Source organism: Coregonus lavaretus, assembly GCF_964263955.1.
Source record: "Coregonus lavaretus genome assembly, chromosome: 14".
Classification (NCBI taxonomy): domain Eukaryota; kingdom Metazoa; phylum Chordata; class Actinopteri; order Salmoniformes; family Salmonidae; genus Coregonus; species Coregonus lavaretus.
Genome location: NC_140001.1, coordinates 5,574,041 through 5,595,211, shown reverse-complemented (window position 1 = coordinate 5,595,211; position 21,171 = coordinate 5,574,041).

Below are 21,171 nucleotides of genomic sequence, written 5' to 3'. Positions count from 1 at the left end.
GTCAGTGAAAAAACAGCACACAGACAAAACAGGCCTTTTGCAATATTTCAAATAAAATTGTGGGAAAACACAGATTGGAAAGCAATGACTCCTGCTGAAAAGAGAAGACTCTTTACTTTTAATTTACTGGACATTTGACTTGCAGCATTTTAATTTACTGGACATTTGAGAATTTGACCTGCATTGGGTGCATAACCTGATTAGGGCATCCACCCACGGTGCTCAGAATGACAGAAATCCCATTTAAACTATGGCAATTCAATCTTAAAGGCCCATTGCAGTCAAACAAGATTTTCCTGTGTTTTATATAGACTGAGTATACCAAACATTAGGAACACTTTCCTAATATTGAGTTGCACCCAATGTTCCCTGTAAGCTGCTCGCTGGTGCGCAGTAGCCCTGAGACTTCCACGCAGCTCCCCGGGACTGCCTCGCAGAAATATCAGCTCACAGAGAGAAGCACGAGATTGAACTTCACTCAACCTTCTAGAGCAGTGGTCACCAACCGGTCGGTCACGATCTACTGGTCCATCTCCAAGGCATTCCTAGTCGATCTCCAAACATTTCTGTAAAAACCCAACGAAAAGCCTTGTGTTCCTATTTTTTTTAGTTTGTCTTAGGCTGTTGGCGTCTGGTGCACCCGATTCAGCTGCCCTGCGCACCGGGTAGGGGAACTGTTGCCATTTTCAACCATTTCATGTGTCTGAAGGTACAAACTCGTCCTTCCCGGCGAGCCCAGAGAGCAAATAAAGTGCGCTATAGGCCTACCGCTGGCCAATCGGATGGCTCGGACTACCCTGTCTGCAGTAACGTAGCGGTCATAAAATAAATAAATAAATAATCATAACAGAAATAAATAAATAATCATAACAGAAATAAATAAATAATCATAAGAAAGCTACAGAAAAGTTGATACTGTGAGATTTCAAAACGTTTAAAACCATGACTAGAGAGAGACTGTCAACGAATACAGGAAAGAGCTGCTTTTTTTTATGACTGAGTTCATGTTTAAGTTCTTACTCGGCACTTGTAACACTTTTTTATAAGCCATAAAATGTGCGTTCCTCCTATTTCCACTCAGCGCTATAACAAAGCACTGCAGCAGTAATGAATGAGTAGGAAAGTGTATCTATAGGCTTGTGTTGTTGTTATTATTAGCAGCTTGGGTCTTTTTTTATATAGAGGAAAATATTTCACTTTCTCTGTTTATAGAAGTAACAACATGAATTTGTGCAGGAGGCAGAAATAATGCGGTGCAACTCGAGTTTCGCCAGCTGGAAGACGGTGTCCCTTTTTGGTCAGTGTCAGTGGAAGGAAAGGGAGAGAGGAGGGACGTTGAGAGGCGGACCATCAGTCTGCTGCCCTCTCCCTCCGCTGAGACTGACCATCAGATACAGGCTCCATCAGCCCAGTAAAATAAAAATAAAAAGCTATTTAAATGTCTGCTCACTCAGCTGTACTTCACAAGTAATACAACAACGGATCTATTACTGGTGTGATCATATAGTGTACCTCAAATGGCCCGAACAATTCAAGCAAAGCCAATATGCGGTGATAATGTACTGGACCTATAGCTTACTTGCCAAACCTCATTGCTACAGAACTGTTTTTAATTGGTTCATGTTGCATAGGATTACGTCCTGTTAAAAGAAAATGTGAGCAGTAGATCTCGGCTTGCATTTAGACTCAGAAAGTGATCTTGACTCATAAAAGGTTGGTGACCATTGTTCTAGAGTTTTCGCTGTTATAATATAATATGCCATTTAGCAGACGCTTTTATCCAAAGCGACTTACAGTCATGTGTGCATACATTTTTACGTATGGGTGGTCCCGGGGATTGAACCCACTACCCTGGCGTTACAAGCGCCATGCTCTACCAGCTGAGCTACAGAGGATCACTGTTAACACTATCAACGTTTTCCCTTTACTGTGGCAATTGTGATTGAATCAACGCAATATTAGCCACTTTCAATGCAACATATCGAAACAAAACAAACTATCCAAGACATTTTGTTGTAGGCAGAACACATCGGAGTAGGATTCTATTGCATTGACAAGCACTACTCAGCCCTACTCTACACAGACTGATGCGGCATAACCAATCAGAGCTGCAGTAGGCCTATATGCAAATAGACCATTGCCATATATGGATCTGTGCCGTTTACTTTGAACTGGACTGTGTTTACAGCATGAGCGGTCGTGAGTAGATGTGCTTGTTTTGAGTCAAAGTGAGAGCTGCATGTAGCCACGTGTGCACATTTGTTCATATCCTTTGCTAGTTAGTGAGTTATTAGCCCAGTTATAGATAATTTGTAGTCAGCAATAGAGGACTGATTTGCTTCCTACAAGAGCACAAAACGTGTACATTTCTAGACCTCTTTGAAAAACGAGTCAGGTAAAGAGGTTCTTTTTTTTTCTTAAAAGGGCAGTGTTGTATTTTAAGACAGGCTTGAATAAGCTAAGTAGCCAATAGGCAGAAGGTAGCATAATTTGTCTGATTCTCTGTAATAATGGTATGAGTATCATAATGCATTTTATTTTGTAAAATGGTTTCTTGCATCAAACAACACAACAACATTTTCAGTCACCTCCTTGTCTGAAGGACAAGTGGATAAACAGGTTAATGCCAAGCCCTGCATGTTTTTTTCAAACGTCTCATGGAATGTAGGCCTACATTGAACACCACACATTGGCTGCTACTGTAGCCTGAATGATAGAACAGCTATTTCCATGTTAAAATGTTATGGGATGCATTTTCTCCATTATTTTTGATGGTAGTCCACTCTGGTAGGCCTACATTAGGATCAAATAGCCACAGTAGCCTACTGGGCCAATGTTAAAACTGTAACTTAAAGGGGGTACAGCCTCAGTGTTCACAGCAAACGTGCGCTGGAAGTTGCACAGAATTTATGCTCAGCAGACCTGAAATTTCTCAGTGCCTAATATTTTTTGGGAACATTGGTTGCACACACCCCCCCCCCCCCCTTTCCCCCCTCAGAACAGCCTCAATTCATCGAGGGCATGGACTCTACAAGGTGTCGAAAGCGTGCCACAGGGATGCTGGCCCATGTTGACTCCAATGCGTCCCTCAGTTGTGTCAAGTTGGCTGGTGGACTATTCTTGATACACACAGGAAACTATTGAGCGTGAAAAACTCAGCAGCGCTGCAGTTCATGACACAAACCGGTTCGCCTGGCACCTACTACCATACCCCGTTCAAAGGCACTTAAATATTTTGTCTTCCCGTTCACCCTCTGAATGGCACACATACACAATCCATGTCTCAATTAGCTCAAGACTTTAAAAATCCTTCTTTAACCTGTCTCCTCCCCGTCATCTACACTGATTTTAAGTGAATTTAACAAATTACTTTAATAAGGGATCATAGCTTTCACCTGGATTCACCTGGTCAGTCTATGTCATGGAAAGAGTAGGTGTTCATAATGTTTTGTACACTCAGTGTATACTTAAGTATAAAAAGTAAAAGTATAAATCATTTCAAATTCCTTGTATTAAGCAAACCAGACGGCACGATTTTCAATTTTTTTTAAATTTATTTACGGATAACCAGGGGCACACTCCAACACAATTTACAAACAAAACATTTGTGTTTAGTGAGTCCACCAGATCAGAGGCAGAAGATGACCAGGGATGTTCTCTTGATAAGTGTGTGAATTAGACCATTTTCCTGTCCTGCTAAGCATTCAAAATGTAACGAGTACTTTTGGGTTGTCAGGGAAAATGTATGGAGTTAAAAGTACATTATTTTCTTTAGGAATGTAGTGAAGTAAAAGTAGTCAAATATAAATAAAGTACAGATACCCAAAAAATGACTTAAGTAAAAATACTTTAAAATACTACTTAAGTACATTATACCACTGGTTGTGATAAATAATTAACCTATAGACCGATAAGCATGACCAGTCGACTGGTATTTCCATCAATGAATAGGCTAAAAAGCATTATTTTGCAATGGGATTTATTTTTCCTCCCAGACAATTGGCTAATACTGACTTAATGGAGGTAGTAGAGGGTAAACACCATTGGTGCGTGGGTTGTGATAATTGCGTTGTTTGCTCTATAACCTGTTAGTTCATATGCCTTGACACTGTGATATATAGGCCAATAACGAGACACAGTGGCAGAATAAATTCAACCACACCTTTGTTTCATCACAAAACCGGAGAGCAACCTCTGTCCAGTGAAGTTCACAAAACATATTGTAACAAACAGTTACATGACCTACAGCATGGTCAAGCAAGTTAATGTTTACGAAATGTTGGACTACTAAACAACTATTGATTTAGAACCGCAGAGAGTTACCGCAAGTCGCAAAGAAAACAGGAGCTGCCTCCACTATTCCAGCACCATTTCAACTTCAACATTTCAACATAATCACCTAAAAGATACCAAAAACGATTTAGTCCAATCAACATAAGCTAAATATGATGTGGCTGTCCATCAAAGGAGGTTGGTGGCACCTTCATTGGGGAGGACGGGCTCGTGGTAATGGCTGGAGTGGAATCAGTGGAATGGTATCAGATACATCAAACAGATGGTTTCCATGGTGATGCCATTCCATTATCATGAGCCATTCTCCCCTCAGCAGCCTCCACTGCTGTCCATGCTTCTGATTTCTGTGTGTGTGTGTGTGTGTGTGTGTGTGTGTGCAGGGTGTGTGTGTGTGTGTGCAGGGTGTGTGTGTGTGTGTGTGTGCAGGGTGTGTGTGTGTGTGTGTGTGCAGGGTGTGTGTGTGTGTGTGTGTGCAGGGTGTGTGTGTGTGTTTGCAGGGTGTGTGTGTGTGTGTGTGTGTGTGTGTGTGTGTGTGTGTGTGTGTGTGTGTGTGTGTGTGTGTGTGTGTGTGTGTGCGCAAGTATAAAAACATGTTGACTCCCTCTACTGGTAGAGAAACGCCAACACCCTCCTCTCTTTCATGTTGCCTAAACGGTCTTTCACTCTGTCATACAGTACAGGCTTTTATTTGTTGTTGTCCTAGGCTACCTGGCTAAAATACTTCCTCGCTAGCCTAACTTCCTTTCATGGGCAACGTTAGCTAGTTAACATTAGCCTTCTACATCTAGCTACACCTTGCATCCTCTCAGGCCAGGGACACATTGTTGTGTCAGAATCACCGTTATAATCATTGGCCAGTACGGAGAATTAAGGAAAAGCACTGGTTCTTTTCTTTTCTCCATGGACCTGTATTGATCCTTTGTGCCAGGACCATTCACAGTGGAGCTCGCTCAGTTTAGCTCAACGCTGATTGGCTAATTTATTATACTTTTTTTTGTCAAGAGAGGCCAGATGCTCGCTGGCTTCCCTTGCCTTCAATGCTACGAGCGGCAACAAAGTCATACTGGTTTGGACCAGACAACATCAGATAGATGGCCTACACATAGAGAGACAGAGTGTCTTTCTCCTGTGAGACACATTCAGCATCCATCGACTTTTTCCACATTTTCTTACCTTAGAGCCTTATTCTAAAATTGATTAGATTGTTAGTTTTTTTTTTTTTTCAATAAAAAACTGAAAAGACATTTACATAAATATTCAGACCCTTTACTCAGTACTTTGTTGAAGCACCTTTGGCAGCGATTACAGCCTTGAGTCTTCTTGGGTATGACGCTACAAGCTTGGCACACCTGTATTTGGGGAGTTTCTCCCATTCTTCTCTGCAGATCCTCTCAAGCTCTGTCAGGTTTGATGGGGAGCGTCGCTGCTATTTTCAGGTCTCTCCAGAGATGTTCGATGGGGGTTCAAGTCCAGGCTCTGGCTGGTCCACTCAAGGAGATCCAGGGACTTGTCCTGAAGCCACTCCTGCGTTGTCTTGGCTGTGTGCTTAGGGTCGTTGTCCTGTTGGAAGGTGAACCTTCGCCCCAGTCTGAAGTCCTGAGCGCTCTGCAGGAGGTTTTCATCAAGGATCTCTCTGTACTTTGCTCCATTCATCTTTCCCTCGATCCTGACTAATCTCCCTGCTGCTGAAAAACATCCCCACATCATGATGCTGCCACCACCATGCTTCATCAAAGGGATGGTGCCAGGTTTCCTCCAGATGTGATGCTTGGCATTCAAGCCAAAGAGTTCAATCTTGGTTTCATCAAACCAGAGAATCTTGTTTCTCATGGTCTGAGAGTCCTTTAGGTGCCTTTTGGCAAACTCCAAGCGGGATGTGTGCCTTTTACTGAGGAGTGGCTTCCTTCCGGCCACTACATTAAACTACATTCAACTTTTTATTTTGTTAATTAGCGTTTACCCACTTATTGCATTGCCAGCATTGATCAGAGCTCAGAATGTTTATATTCTTAATCTGAATTCTAATCGCGCCCGCCTTTTTGCGAAGAGGAGAATCATGAACAGTTGTTGGTTTGTTATGTTTGTCTGCGCACCCCGGATTTGCCTTGGTAGCAGCACATTCACCACGCTCTCAAACGGTTAGCTCCGCCGTCTTGCATGTCGCGGCACAGGCCGAGGGAAAACAAACTACCACAGCTCGGAGTCGGGCTCAGCAGACCAACGGCAAGTGGCTATGCAAGTAGGCAACTAGAGACGCCGCTGACAGACTAGCGAGATGACGGAAATAAGGAAATGTTTAAACGTCCGCGAGTCCTGCCATGTCTACAGACACCCCCCAAACAAAAAATCCTGACACTCTGAGAATGAGTGCACAACTGGTAAATAGTCACTTATTGATATGTCAGTCGGGTGGCTAGCTGCCGGCAGTTACGTTAAAGGAATCAGGCTAGTTGGCTAGCTAGAAGCTAACATATAAACGGAGCCTGACCTCAGCAGGAGCAAAAGATAGACTACTAAGTTCTCATCATAACTTTGCTTTAGTTTACAGAGAGTACTAGTGAGGCAGACAGTGGCGAGGCAGACAGTGGTCAGGGTGAGGCAGACAGTGGCGAGGCAGACAGTGGTCAGGGTGAGGCAGACAGTGGCGAGGCAGACAGTGGTCAGGGTGAGGCAGGAGGAGGCAGACAGTGGTCAGGGTGAGGCAGGAGGAGGTAGATGAGACACAGAGAGAGGAAGCATGCAGAGAGAGAGGTTAGTACAATGGTTCCCAAACTTGGGGCCTGGGTCCCATGAGCAAATCTGTGCTAATATTATCAAACTAATTAAGAACCAAAAAAACATCTCCCTATCTCTCCCATCTCCCTATCTCTCCCATCTCCCTATCTTTCCCATCTCCCTATCTCTCCCATCTCCCTATCTCTCCCATCTCCCTATCTCTCCCATCTCCCTATCTTTCCCGTCTCCCTATCTCTCCCATCTCCCTATCTCTCCCATCTCCCTATCTTTCCCGTCTCCCTATCTCTCCCATCTCCCTATCTCTCCCATCTCCCTATCTCTCCCATCTCCCTATCTCTCCCATCTCCCTATCTCTCCCATCTCCCTATCTTTCCCGTCTCCCTATCTCTCCCATCTCCCTATCTCTCCCATCTCCCTATCTCTCCCATCTCCCTATCTCTCCCATCTCCCTATCTTTCCCGTCTCCCTATCTCTCCCATCTCCCTATCTCTCCCATCTCCCTATCTTTCCCATCTCCCTATCTCTCCCGTCTCCCTATCTCTCCCATCTCCCTATCTCTCCCATCTCCCTATCTTTCCCGTCTCCCTATCTCTCCCATCTCCCTATCTCTCCCATCTCCCTATCTTTCCCGTCTCCCTATCTCTCCCGTCTCCCTATCTCTCCCGTCTCCCTATCTCTCCCGTCTCCCTATCTCTCCCGTGGGCCGGCATTTAAAATGCAATCAAATGCCACCAATCCAGTTCTATAAATGTCCCAGGTTTTAGTGTATATCGGTGGTTGTTCACCGTATCTTTATCACCCTCTACATCACTGGGATCTACTTACATCGAAGGAGAAGAGGTAGGGTGCGATTTGGGACCGACTAAGTGTATTCGTTTCACAGTTGAATTTATTGGATGCAGTTTGGTCACAATTCTTTCTTACTGCAAGCTGATTGGCTGAACCTCTGACTGCTTCCTGTACCTCTTCCTGTAGGACGGTGTGGAGCGTGGTTACTATGCTGTGTTTGACGGGCACGGCGGCGTGGACGCTGCCATCTATGCTGCCACCCACCTGCACGTCACTCTCAGCCAGCAGGGGGGTCTGCAGAGCGACCCAGCCACTGCCTTCAAGACAGCCTTCACCCGCACTGATGACATGTTGAGAGGGAAAGCCAAGCGAGAGGTAGGCATGGTAGAGATTGGTGCTTTTATCTGCTCAGACATTGATCCTAATAAACCCTGACTCTAACCGAACAACCCTTAGAAATGATTCTCATAGATCTGAGAGGATGGGATAGGTGTAGCAATATAACTCCACACTGTTACAATATTACCCATCCCCATCCTTTTAGATCTGGGAGAAATGTAAAGGCTAGGAGTAAGGGGTTGATTTCGGACTGGACAGTCTGTTCATCCTCTATGATGTGAATGTGTTGGATGCTGGGAGGTTGTCTGTCTTTATGGTGGGGGGTGTGTCTGTCTGTGACGGGGGTGTGTCTGTCTGTGACGGGGGTGTGTCTGTCTGTGACGGGGGGTGTGTCTGTCTGTGACGGGGGGTGTGTCTGTCTGTGACGGGGGGTGTGTCTGTCTGTGACGGGGGTGTGTCTGTCTGTGACGGGGGTGTGTCTGTCTGTGACGGGGGTGTGTCTACAGCGTCTGCGCAGCGGCAGTACCGGCGTGGCGGTGCTACTGCAGGGGGAGTGGCTTCATGTGGCGTGGCTGGGAGACTCCCAGAGCATGCTGGTCAGACGGGGTCAAGACGTTACTCTGATGGACCCACACAAGCCTGAGAGAGAGGTCACGCACACACACACGCAGTCACGCACGCACACACACACACACACACACACGCACATACACGCACACACACACATACACACACACACACGTACACACACACACACATACACACACACACACACACAAACACACACACGCACATACACGCACACACACACATACACACACACACACGTACACACACACACACACACATACACACACACACACACACACACACACACACACACACACACACACACGTACGTACACACACACACACACACACACACACACACACACACACACACACACATACACACGCACACACACACGCACGCACACACACACACACACACACACGCACACACATACACGCACACACACACACACACACGCACACACACACACACGCACGCACACACATACACGCACACACACACACACACACACGCACACACACACACACGCACGCACACACATACACGCACACACACACACACACACACATACACACACACACACACACACACACACACACACACACACACACAGTGCTAAACATCTTACCACTGCTGTCTTCCTATAGGATGAGAAGCAGCGTATAGAAGACCTGGGTGGATGCATCGTCTTCATGGGCTGTTGGCGTGTCAACGGAACCTACGCTGTCTCTAGGGCCATAGGTGAGTGGAACTACTTCCCTGCTCTTCTTCTCCATGACTCCACTGTTGCCTTGGCACCTCTGTCTTGAAATTGCATTTTTGCAATCCTCCGTCTCTTTTATTGATGATGCCTGTAACTGTATGTTCATATTTAATACTGAACTGACAAGCACAGACTGATATGCGAGGCAGGACCGTGCACATACAGTAATACTCACGTCTAATAACGAGCCTCCTTTTCCTTTACCTGTGAACCGCAGCCCCTACATACTTGACACTACTACATCTCCTTCCATCCCCAGGGGACTTTGACCAGAAGCCCTATGTCTCTGGGGACGCTGACTGTTCCTCCACAAAGCTACATGGAGACGAGGACTACATTCTCCTGGCCTGCGACGGTTTCTTTGACGTTGTCCGGCCCGCAGAGGTCCCGGTCCTGGTCGTCAGGGCGCTACGGGAGCATGGGGAATCCCAGGGGGCCGTGGGGGGGGCTGGGTGTGAAGAGGTCTCAGAGGGTGTTGTGGGGGAGAGCGTGGCCCAGGAGCTAGTGGCTCACGCTAAGGCAGCGGGCTCTAGTGATAACATCACCGTCATGGTGGTGTTTCTACGTCCCCCTGCGCAGCTACTGCTCCAGGACCAGAGCAACACCGCTGCTGCTACTAATGGGTCAGCCCAGGAGTAGGGTGATGTTGCCCCTAGACTCTGATCTGGGGTAAGTTTTGCCTTAATGGTTAAGGTTAGAATTGGGGGAGGGGATCATCGCTGATTCTAGATCTGTACCTAGGGGGAAACTTCACTCCGCAGCTCCAGCCCAGGCCTCCAACTCCCAGAACACACCGGGGCAGTGAGACAGGAAGTCTGCTGCTGCTGCTACCCACAGTGCACGTTGGCGGGGAGGCAGGAATTGGACTGGATTTAAAAGAGGCTGGGTTTATTGTGTTACGACGTGACGGTGCCAAACTACTCAGTCACTGCGTGGTGTGATTAGCCTTTTGAATCACCGCTGGTGCTAAAACAGATATTCAACTGGACGGGAGAAGCTCTGTTCATACCAAAACAAGTCTTAACACAGACTAACAGCTTATACTATAGTTTTGGCAATGGTCATTAGCCGTGTGCTTGAGTAAGGCCCCATTCGTCAGTTCATGTAAGGGTGGCTCTAACATCCTCCCTCCATTTCTCTTGCATCATCAGTTCTTTGTTACAAGCTAAATGATAGCATGCTGGCATCCATGCTTCTATTTTCTTTCAGAAGGTGATAGAAACATAACGTTTCCTAACATCTTCATTTAAAAGGGCTGAGAGGATTCATCCTCTTAGACTGTTATAAAACGAGAGGTAAACCAGATGGGTCATTTATGTCAATACCTCAAACCACTTGGAGCTTTTACCCCTGTTCATATGATGTGTGATATTTGCAATTTTCTGTGTGTGTACATGTGAACTGTACACAATGGTGTGTGTGTGTACTGTACTGATCAAGGTCATTTCATTCTGCCATAAAATGACCTTTTTTTTCTGCCTTAAACATGCAGTGTTGAGAAAAGTAACTTTCCCACTATGTCAGTATTACGGACCAATCGGCCTTCAGTCCACGGATATAATATATCCTGACCTCACGTCTTCGGGGCATTATCAGTGTTAAAAATGTCTGGATTGTGATTGGTTTGAGGGTGAAATCCAAGATGGCAGCACTTCAGTTTTTGGATTCAATGAGGGCCAACTGTGAGGGGTTCGAGAAAGAGAGTTGGTTAAACCTCTTCAAATGCAAATAGTCTTTGTTTCTTGTTCTGTGGAACAGCACAAGATGTGTGAATTAGCGGTGTAGTCATTCAGTATCAGTGTTCCCGTGGGGTTTGTTTGGAGGAGGGTCTCTCTGTAGATGTGTGAATTAGCGGTGTAGTCATTCAGTATCAGTGTTCCCGTGTGGTTTGTTTGGAGGAGGGTCTCTCTGTAGATGTGTGAATTAGCGGTGTAGTCATTCAGTATCAGTGTTCCCGTGTGGTTTGTTTGGAGGAGGGTCTCTCTGTAGATGTGTGAATTAGCAGTGTAGTCATTCAGTATCAGTGTTCCCGTGTGATTTGTTTGGAGGAGTGTCTCTCTGTAGACGTGGTGGGCTTCAGGTCTAACAGGTCTCTACTGGACTGCCTTTACTAGTCACCTCTTATGTAGTCGGCAGGTAGCTTAGTGGTTAAGAGTGTTGTGCCAGTAACCCGAAAGGACGCTGGTTCTAATCCCCGAGCCGACTAGGTGAAAAATCTGTCGATGTGCCCTTGAGCAAGGCACTTAATCCTAATTGCTCCTGTAAGTCGCTCTGGATGAGAGCGTCTGCTAAAATGGAAAATGTATTCACACTCTTACAATGTGTACAGCTGATGGCTAGCTGATTATTATAATCAGGAGAAAGAGAGTAGAGGGGAAATCGTGTTGGTTTCTACCTTTTGATGCCAAACTAACTCCTCACTCACAAACATATTTAGAAATATGTTTTTTATTGACTAGGGCGAGGTGTATCTAACCATCCTTTGGCTGTTTAACTTGTATATACACACACACAGTTCCGTAATTCTCTGGACTTAAGTCAGACAGTATTACCACTTCCTGTTTAAAACCACAGCTTTATAATCTTTAATGTAGTCATATGCATACTCATCTCTTAACTGTAACCACTTGATATCATTTAAACCTTCAAAAACTCTGATAGTGTTTTTGCCACTCTTGGCCTACTGCCTTCCTCCTTGTTGAACCTTGTATTAAAACAACGTTTCCTAAATCAACTTTCATGTCTGGTTGGTTCTTTGCTTTGGGTAAATGGACCCAGTTGAACTGTAGCAGATTCTTAAAAGGACATTTGGGTTGCTAATAAACTTGAGCTATACTACTCTACTCTACTTCATTTAATAATTTGTTGTTTGACAGGGATCATGTGAAATATTTTTTGCTGTAGTTGATTTGTTGCACCAGATTGGAGACATCAGTGAGAAGGTAGAAGTCTGTGAGGTGGAAATGAAACTACTGTCCTTTAATGAGTCTTTACACTGTTTTCCCTTTGCTTCCACTTGGCCAGCTTCCACACATTGCTAAGTGTTAAAGAGACACACACGAGCACCACTGTTTTCCTGGAAATCAAACCGTTTCCCCACCAAATGAAAGACAATCCCATTTAAGCCAATGAGATGTAAGAGGTGAAAGGGAAAAGCTGGAACAAACTCCATTCCTTCAATAAGGAGGGAACTTTATTCCCTTTGACTTTCAGTTTCATTTGGCCCTTGTTCAAAAAGACACACAACCGCTTTCCACAGAATCTGCTTTAACCCAGTCAGCTATTCTCCAGTAGCCTACTAACAAAACATTCCTCTTATTGATTTAGGTTAATCAATTAAGTTGATAAATATACAATATTGATCCAAAGGTCCTTGTTCTTTTATTCAGGACTCTCCTAACAAAAACACAATTCATTGGACTTGCTCATGGTTGGTGTTTGCGATGCAGCTTCTGTGGAGCTGGAACCTGCATAGTGTAGATTTCACAAGTATCCTTTTTATTTTTTTAAAATAAATATTGTACTTTTTAAAAACAAAACATCCACATCCCCCCCTTCCCAGACCCACCTGCTCACAACCCCATCTCCAGCCCCCTTCCCAGACCCACCTGCTCACACCCCCATCTCCAGCACCCGCATAACTCTCTGCCACATGGCCTCAAACTGCACAATTTTGTTTCTCTGTCGCACACGCACTTTCAACATTTAGATAAAGCGTTTGACCTTTTCATTGTTATGAAAATTGAGGATTGGTTGATTTTGACAGTTTTTACGTTTACGTTTTTTCAAGATGATTGACGAGAAAAGTATCGTGCAACCCACATGTGTATCGGCCCGTGACGCATTTCTATCCCGCCCGCGCTGTGATTTGGGTTGTCAATTCATTTTGTGATTTGGGTTGTCAATTCATTTTGGCATGCTTCAATACAGCGGGTGGTTGGCTGGGCAGAGGCTGGCCCGCGATGCTCTGCACTACAAGTCACAGCAAGCACGGCCAACGTGCTGCACGCCAAACGGTGGTGCACTGCCACACGCACACACCCCTAGTCCCTACATAAATCCCAGACCCAAACACACTGTATCATAGCATCACTAATGGCACTGACCGAATATTCTACTGGACCGAACATGTCAAGTTTCGATTCCAACGGGTCATTGCTGTAGCCTACAGAAAACGTCATCTTGGTTGTCAAAACGTTTATAAGATAAAGGATTCACACGCAGGTATACATTACTACAAAAGGACAATAGGACACATAAGCGAGTATAAATTAGTCAACAATTGAGTCATCTACTATATGAAATTACAGCCTGATGCGCTCGCGTCGGTGAATTCGACATCAACCGCGCTGCTTTCGTGTGTCCCGTTTACCGCGCGCAGCGGAGGGAGAGTCTACAGACACATGCCACGGTCCTAGCGAGGCTACTCAAATGTTGCGGTCTGGCTTCGGTTTTTCAAGCTTGCCAATGAATAACCAAAAGACAAAAACCTGCTACGAAACACAATACAAAGGAGAAACATGAAGGCCTATTACAGCAACATTTTGAGCAGTAGCCCAGGCTGGCTACTCAACTACAAGACATTCTGAGTGCCCCATACAGCAACGCTGCATTCAACCACACCAGTGATCCATGCAGTGGAGAAAAAAAATTACAACCATAATTTGTTTAAATGTTACAATAACCTAGCAACGTTTTTGTTATTTGAAGTAATTAAATACTTTTGGATTAGGGTCACAACATATTATGGACATCTGAACGCATAGCCGCAAAGGCTTGACAAATAGTTTTGATATCTTATTTTAATATCCCCCAAATGATATATACAGCATACGTGTACATTATAAAGGGCCATGTTTTTTCTAATAGAACAATGGCCAGTTTGGATCGCAGCTGTATGCACATAAAGCATAATAACATAATAGTCTATGTCTGGCCTGCGAATTCATTGTGTTTTTTCAATATGGCCCTTGCACTAATTGAGTTTTACACCCCTGGTCCAACCCATTGTGTATCTCACTGCACCCTCATATGCCATGTCTTCAAATATGCATTAAAGACGGATTAAAAGTAAATTTACATTGTAATAGTTGTGACAGCCAACATTGAGGATTGCCACAGGAAAGGAAGACCCAGAGTTACCTCTGCTGCAGAGGATAAGTTCATTAGAGTTACCAGCCTCAGAAATTGCAGCCCAAATAAATGCTTCACAGAGTTCAAGTCACAGACACAACTCAACATCAACTGTTCAGAGGGGACTGTGTGAATCCGGCCTTCATGGTCGAATTGCTGCAAAGAAACCACTACTAAAGGACACCAATAATAAGAAGAGACCTGCTTGGGCCAAGAAACACGAGCAATGGACATTAGACAGGTGGAAATGTGTTCTTTGGTCTGGAGTACAAATTGGAGATTTTTGGTTCCAACCGCCGTATCTTTGTGAGACGCAGTGTGGGTGAACGGATGATCTCCGCATGTGTATTTCCCACCGTAAAGCATGGAGGAGGAGATTATATGGTGTGGGGATGCTTTGCTGGTGACACTGTCTGTGATTGATTTAGAATTCAAGGCACACTTAACCAGCATGGCTACCACAGCATGCTGCAGCGATACGCCATCCCATCTGGTTTGGGCTTAGTGGGACTATCATTTGTTTTTCAACAGGACAATGACCCAACACACCTCCAGGCAGTGTAAGGGCTATTTTACTGAGAAGGAGAGTGATGGAGTGCTGCATCAGATGACCTGGCCTCCACAATCCCCCGACCTCAACCCAATTGATATGGTTTGGGATGAGTTGGACCGCAGAGTGAAGGAAAAGAAGCCAACAAGTGTTCAGCATATGTGGGAACTCTTTCAATACTGTTGAAAAAGCATTCCAGGTGAAGCTGGTTGAGAGAATGCCAAGAGTGTGCAAAGCTGTCATCAAGGCAAAGGGTGGCTACTTTGAAGAATCTCAAATATAACATATCTTTTATTTGTTTAACACTTTTTTGGTTACTACATGATTCCATATGTGTTATTTCATAGTTTTGATGTCTTCACTATTATTCTACAATGTAGAAAATAGTAAAAAATAAAGAAAAACCCTTGAATGAGTAGGTGTGTCCAAACTTTTGACTGGTAGTGTATATCTGGGGGGAATAAAAGCGTATTTATTTTGTATTGTATGTGCAATGGCCATTAGGACTCGGTTGATAGTAAATATGAAACGTGTAGCATAACAGTAAATGGTGACAGTGGATAAAAGACATATCGCATCCTGATGTCCACCAGTGGCGTATGCAGAAATTGCCATGTGGCTGGGCCTCAGTAAAAGTGACCGGGCCAACATTTTCCAACAAAAAATATCCCGACATAATTAAGTGAAAATTGTACACATAACATAAATGTGACCAAGAAACACCACAAATGTCCCTTTGATCATTATTTGTCTATTGCCAATTATGCAGCGCAATTACACAAGATTCAACAACTTACAAAACAGGCTGACTGTCCGAGTCTGACAGTAAACCGCTGACTGTCCGAGTCTGACAGTAAACCGCTGACTGTCCGAGTCTGACAGTAAACCGCTGACTGTCCGAGCCTGACAGTAAACCGCTGACTGTCCGAGCCTGACAGTAAACCGCTGACTGTCCGAGCCTGACAGTAAACCGCTGACTGTCCGAGTCTGACAGTAAACCGCTGACTGTCCGAGTCTGACAGTAAACCGCTGACTGTCCGAGTCTGACAGTAAACCGCTGACTGTCCGAGTCTGACAGTAAACCAACATAAAAAGGACAGTGTACATCTACACTGCTGACACTGACTAACTGAGATCAATAGAAATTACATTGTCTTGAACGCAACCATCTAATTAATAGGCAAATGTTAATGGGAGACACGTAGGCCTATTGTACAATATGACATTCTACACTGTCCTAAACATTCCAGTGGCACTGACTCACCCAATGATAAAGACAGTGGAAAAAATGAAATCATTTGCTCAAGGGCAATTGATAATGGCTGACCGTGGCCGTGACCCCATTCTCCGAGGGGGAATGTTGGGATATTTTGCGCCTGATACATACTTGTACATCTGCGAAACAGGAAACGTATAACCACCCACTATTTGATCTTTGATAATCATGAAAGGATTTGTTCTACTTTAATGATCTCTTCATCCCATTCCCAGATACTACACACGATGTACTGTAGTGACAAGGGTTACCCGTGGTTTCCAAGGGTTACCCGTGGTATCCTAGGGATAGGGGGTTTCCTTCCCCTCTGCTATAAAATGCCTTCACATACAGTCTCTATTCAGTTTTTTCATTTCTTCTTGCTAGAACGCCAAGCCCGAGTGACCAGTAGTATTCCAGACCTCAGGATTCTATTTTCCAGCTTTTCAAAATGAGAGGATTGATTGTAGTCGTGGTTTTGGTCACACTGATGATTTCAACTGATGGTAAGACCAGTATGATATGTTATATGGTGTAATATGAAATGCTATTATTATATGTTGTGATATATTTTAATAGCTGACAATATTTAATATCATAATGTAATTGTTTAATAATATAATATATCAGTTGTATACAGTATGTATCCATAAAATAAATGAAACATATATACTTTTAGCTCCCTTGATGTGAATAGTGACCATTTTGAGAGCGTTTGTGTTTCTGTTTGCTCAATAACATTCACAAAATGCTAAAGTACTGTTTATGAATGTGTCATAAAGTTCTTAAGTGCCACCGATTTTGCCCCATGTTCCCACAGCGTTCCTGATGCACAGCAGACAACGTTGCCTCTGTCTGAAAACATTGGACTGTGTGAATCCCAGAAACATAATCCAATGCACTGTTCATCAGAGGAGTCCAATGTGTGACCACGTAGAGATAGTGTGAGTTTTTTTCATTTACACTCTACATATCTTATGCACGTATATCCCACCTATGATATGCCACTATAATATACAGTGAGGGGAAAAAAGTATTTGATCCCCTGCTGATTTTGTATGTTTGCCCACTGACAAAGACATGATCAGTCTATAATTTTAATGGTAGGTTTATTTGAACAGTGACAGACAGAATAACAACAAAAAAATCCAGAAAAACGCATGTCAAAAATGTTATAAATTGATTTGCATTTTAATGAGGGAAATAAGTATTTGACCCCTCTGCAAAACATGACTTAATACTTGGTGGCAAAACCCTTGTTGGCAATCACAGAGGTCAGACGTTTCTTGTAGTTGGCCACCAGATTTGCACACATCTCAGGAGGGATTTTGTCCCACTCCTCTTTGCAGATCTTCTCCAAGTCATTAAGGTTTCGAGGCTGACGTTTGGCAACTCGAACCTTCAGCTCCCTCCACAGATTTTCTATGGGATTAAGGTCTGGAGACTGGCAAGGCCACTCCAGGACCTTAATGTGCTTCTTCTTGAGCCACTCCTTTCTTGCCTTGGCCGTGTGTTTTGGGTCATTGTCATGCTGGAATACCCATCCACGACCCATTTTCAATGCCCTGGCTGAGGGAAGGAGGTTCTCACCCAAGATTTATTTATTTTATTTATTTATTTATTTAACCTTTATTTAACCAGGTAAGCCAGTTGAGAACAAGTTCTCATTTACAACTGCGACCTGGCCAAGATAAAGCAAAGCAGTGCGATAAAAACAACAACACAGAGTTACATATGGGGTAAAAAAGTCAAAAAATACAACAGAAAATATATATACAGTGTGTGCAAATGTAGCAAGTTATGGAGGTAAGGCAATAAATAGGCTATAGTGCAAAATAATTACAATTAGTATTAACACTGGAATGCTAGATGTGCAAGAGATTATGTGCAAATAGAGATACTGGGGTGCAAAAGAGCAAAAATAAATAACAATATAGGGATGAGGTAGTTGGGTGGGCTAATTTCAGATGGGCTGTGTACAGGTGCAGTGATCGGTAAGGTGCTCTGACAACTGATGCTTAAAGTTAGTGAGGGAGATAAGAGTCTCCAGCCAATTCGTTCCAGTCATTGGCATCAGAGAACTGGAAGGAATGGCGGCCAAAGGAGGTGTTGGCTTTGGGAATGACCAGTGAGATATACCTGCTGGAGCGCAGACTACGGGTGGGTGCTGCTATGGTGACCAATGAGCTAAGATAAGGCGGGGATTTGCCTAGCAGTGATTTATAGATGGCCTGGAGCCAGTGGGTTTGACGACGAACATGTAGTGAGGACCAGCCAACAAGAGCATACAGGTCACAGTGGTGGGTAGTGTATGGGGCTTTGGAGACAAAACGGATGGCACTGTGATAGACTACATCCAATTTGCTGAGTAGAGTGTTGGAGGCTATTTTGTAAATGACATCGCCGAAGTCAAGGATCGGTAGGATAGTCAGTTTTACGAGGGCATGTTTGGCAGCATGAGTGAAGGAGGCTTTGTTGCGAAATAGGAAGCCGATTCTAGATTTAACTTTGGATTGGAGATTCTTAATGTGAGTCTGGAAGGAGAGTTTACAGTCTAACCAGACACCTAGGTATTTGTAGTTGTCCACATACTCTAGGTCAGACCCGTCGAGAGTGGTGATTCTAGTCGGGTGGGCGGGTGCCAGCAGCGTTCGATTGAAGAGCATGCATTTAGTTTTACTAGTGTTTAAGAGCAGTTGGAGGCTACTGAAGGAGTGTTGTATAGCATTGAAGCTCGTTTGGAGGTTTGTTAACACAGTGTCCAATGAAGGGCCAGATGTATACAAAATGGTGTCGTCTGCGTAGAGGTGGATCTGAGAGTCACCAGCAGCAAGAGCGACATCATTGATATACACAGAGAAAAGAGTCGGCCCAAGAATTGAACCCTGTGGCACCCCCATAGAGACTGCCATAGGTCCAGACAACAGGCCCTCCGATTTGACACATTGAACTCTATCTGAGAAGTAGTTGGTGAACCAGGCGAGGCAGTCATTTGAGAAACAAAGGCTATTTAGTCTGCCAATAAGAATGAGTCGAAAGCCTTGGCCAGGTCGATGAAGACGGCTGCACAGTACTGTCTATTATCGATCGCGGTTATAATATTGTTTAGGACCTTGAGCGTGGCTGAAGTGCACCCATGACCAGCTCAGAAACCAGATTGCATAGCGGAGAAGGTACGGTGGGATTCGAAATGGTCGGTGATCTGTTTGTTAACTTGGCTTTCAAATACTTTCGAAAGGCAGGGCAGGATGGATATAGGTCTGTAACAGTTTGGATCTAGAGTGTCACCCCCTTTGAAGAGGGGGATGACCGCGGCAGCTTTCCAATCTCTGGGGATCTCAGACGTTACGAAAGAGAGGTTGAACAGACTAGTAATAGGGGTTGCAACAATTTCGGCGGCTAGTTTTAGAAAGAAAGGGTCCAGATTGTCTAGCCCAGCTGATCTGTAGGGGTCCATGGCCCCGTCCATCGTCCCTTTGATGCGGTGAAGTTGTCCTGTCCCCTTAGCAGAAAAACACCACCAAAGCATAATGTTTCCACCTCCATGTTTGACGGTGGGGGTGGTGTTCTTGGGGTCATAGGCAGCATTCCTCCTCCTCCGAACACTGCGAGTTGAGTTGATGCCAAAAAGCTCGATTTTGGTCTCATCTGACCACAACACTTTCACCCAGTTCTCCTCTGAATCATTCAGATGTTCATTGGCAAACTTCAGACGGCCCTGTATATGTGCTTTCTTGAGCAGGAGGACCTTGCGTGCGCTGCAGGATTTCAGTCCTTCACGGCGTAGTGTGTTACCAATTGTTTTCTTGGTGACTATGGTCCCAGCTGCCTTGAGATCATTGACAAGATCCTCCCGTGTAGTTCTGGGCTGATTCCTCACCGTTCTCATGATCATTGCAACTCCACGAGGTGAGATCTTGCATGGAGCCCCAGGCTGAGGGAGATTGACAGTTATTTTGTGTTTCTTCCATTTGCGAATAATCGCACCAACTGTTGTCACCTTCTCACCAAGCTGCTTGGCGATGGTCTTGTAGCCCATTCCAGCCTTGTGTAGGTCTACAATCTTGTCCCTGACATCCTTGGAGAGCTCTTTGGTCTTGGCCATGGTGGAGAGTTTGGAATCTGATTGATTGATTGCTTCTGTGGACAGGTGTTTTTTATACAGGTAACAAGTTGAGATTAGGAGCACTCCCTTTAAGAGTGTGCTCCTAATCTCAGTTTGTTACCTGTATAAAAGACACCTGGGAGCCAGAAATCTTTCTGATTGAGAGGGGGTCAAATACTTATTTCCCTCATTAAAATGCAAATCAATTTCTAACATTTTTGACATGCGTTTTTCTGGATTTTGTTGTTGTTATTCTGTCTCTCACTGTTCAAATAAACCTACCATTAAAATTATAGACTGATCATTTCTTTGTCAGTGGGCAAACGTACAAAATCAGCAGGGGATCAAATACTTTTTTCCCCTCACTGTATATGCTAATATATGCCATTATAATTATGCAACATACAGGATATAGACTAATCATATACTCCCGAGTGGCGCAGTGGTCTAAGGCACTGCATCGCAGTGCTAGCTGTGCCACTAGAGATCCTGGTTCAATTCCAGGCTCTGTCGCAGCCGGCCGCGACCGGGAGACCCATGGGCGGCGCACAATTGGTCAAGCGTCATCCAAGGTAGGAGAGGGTTTGGCCGGCAGCGATGTGGGTTCGTTTCCCACGGGGGGCCAGTGTGAAAA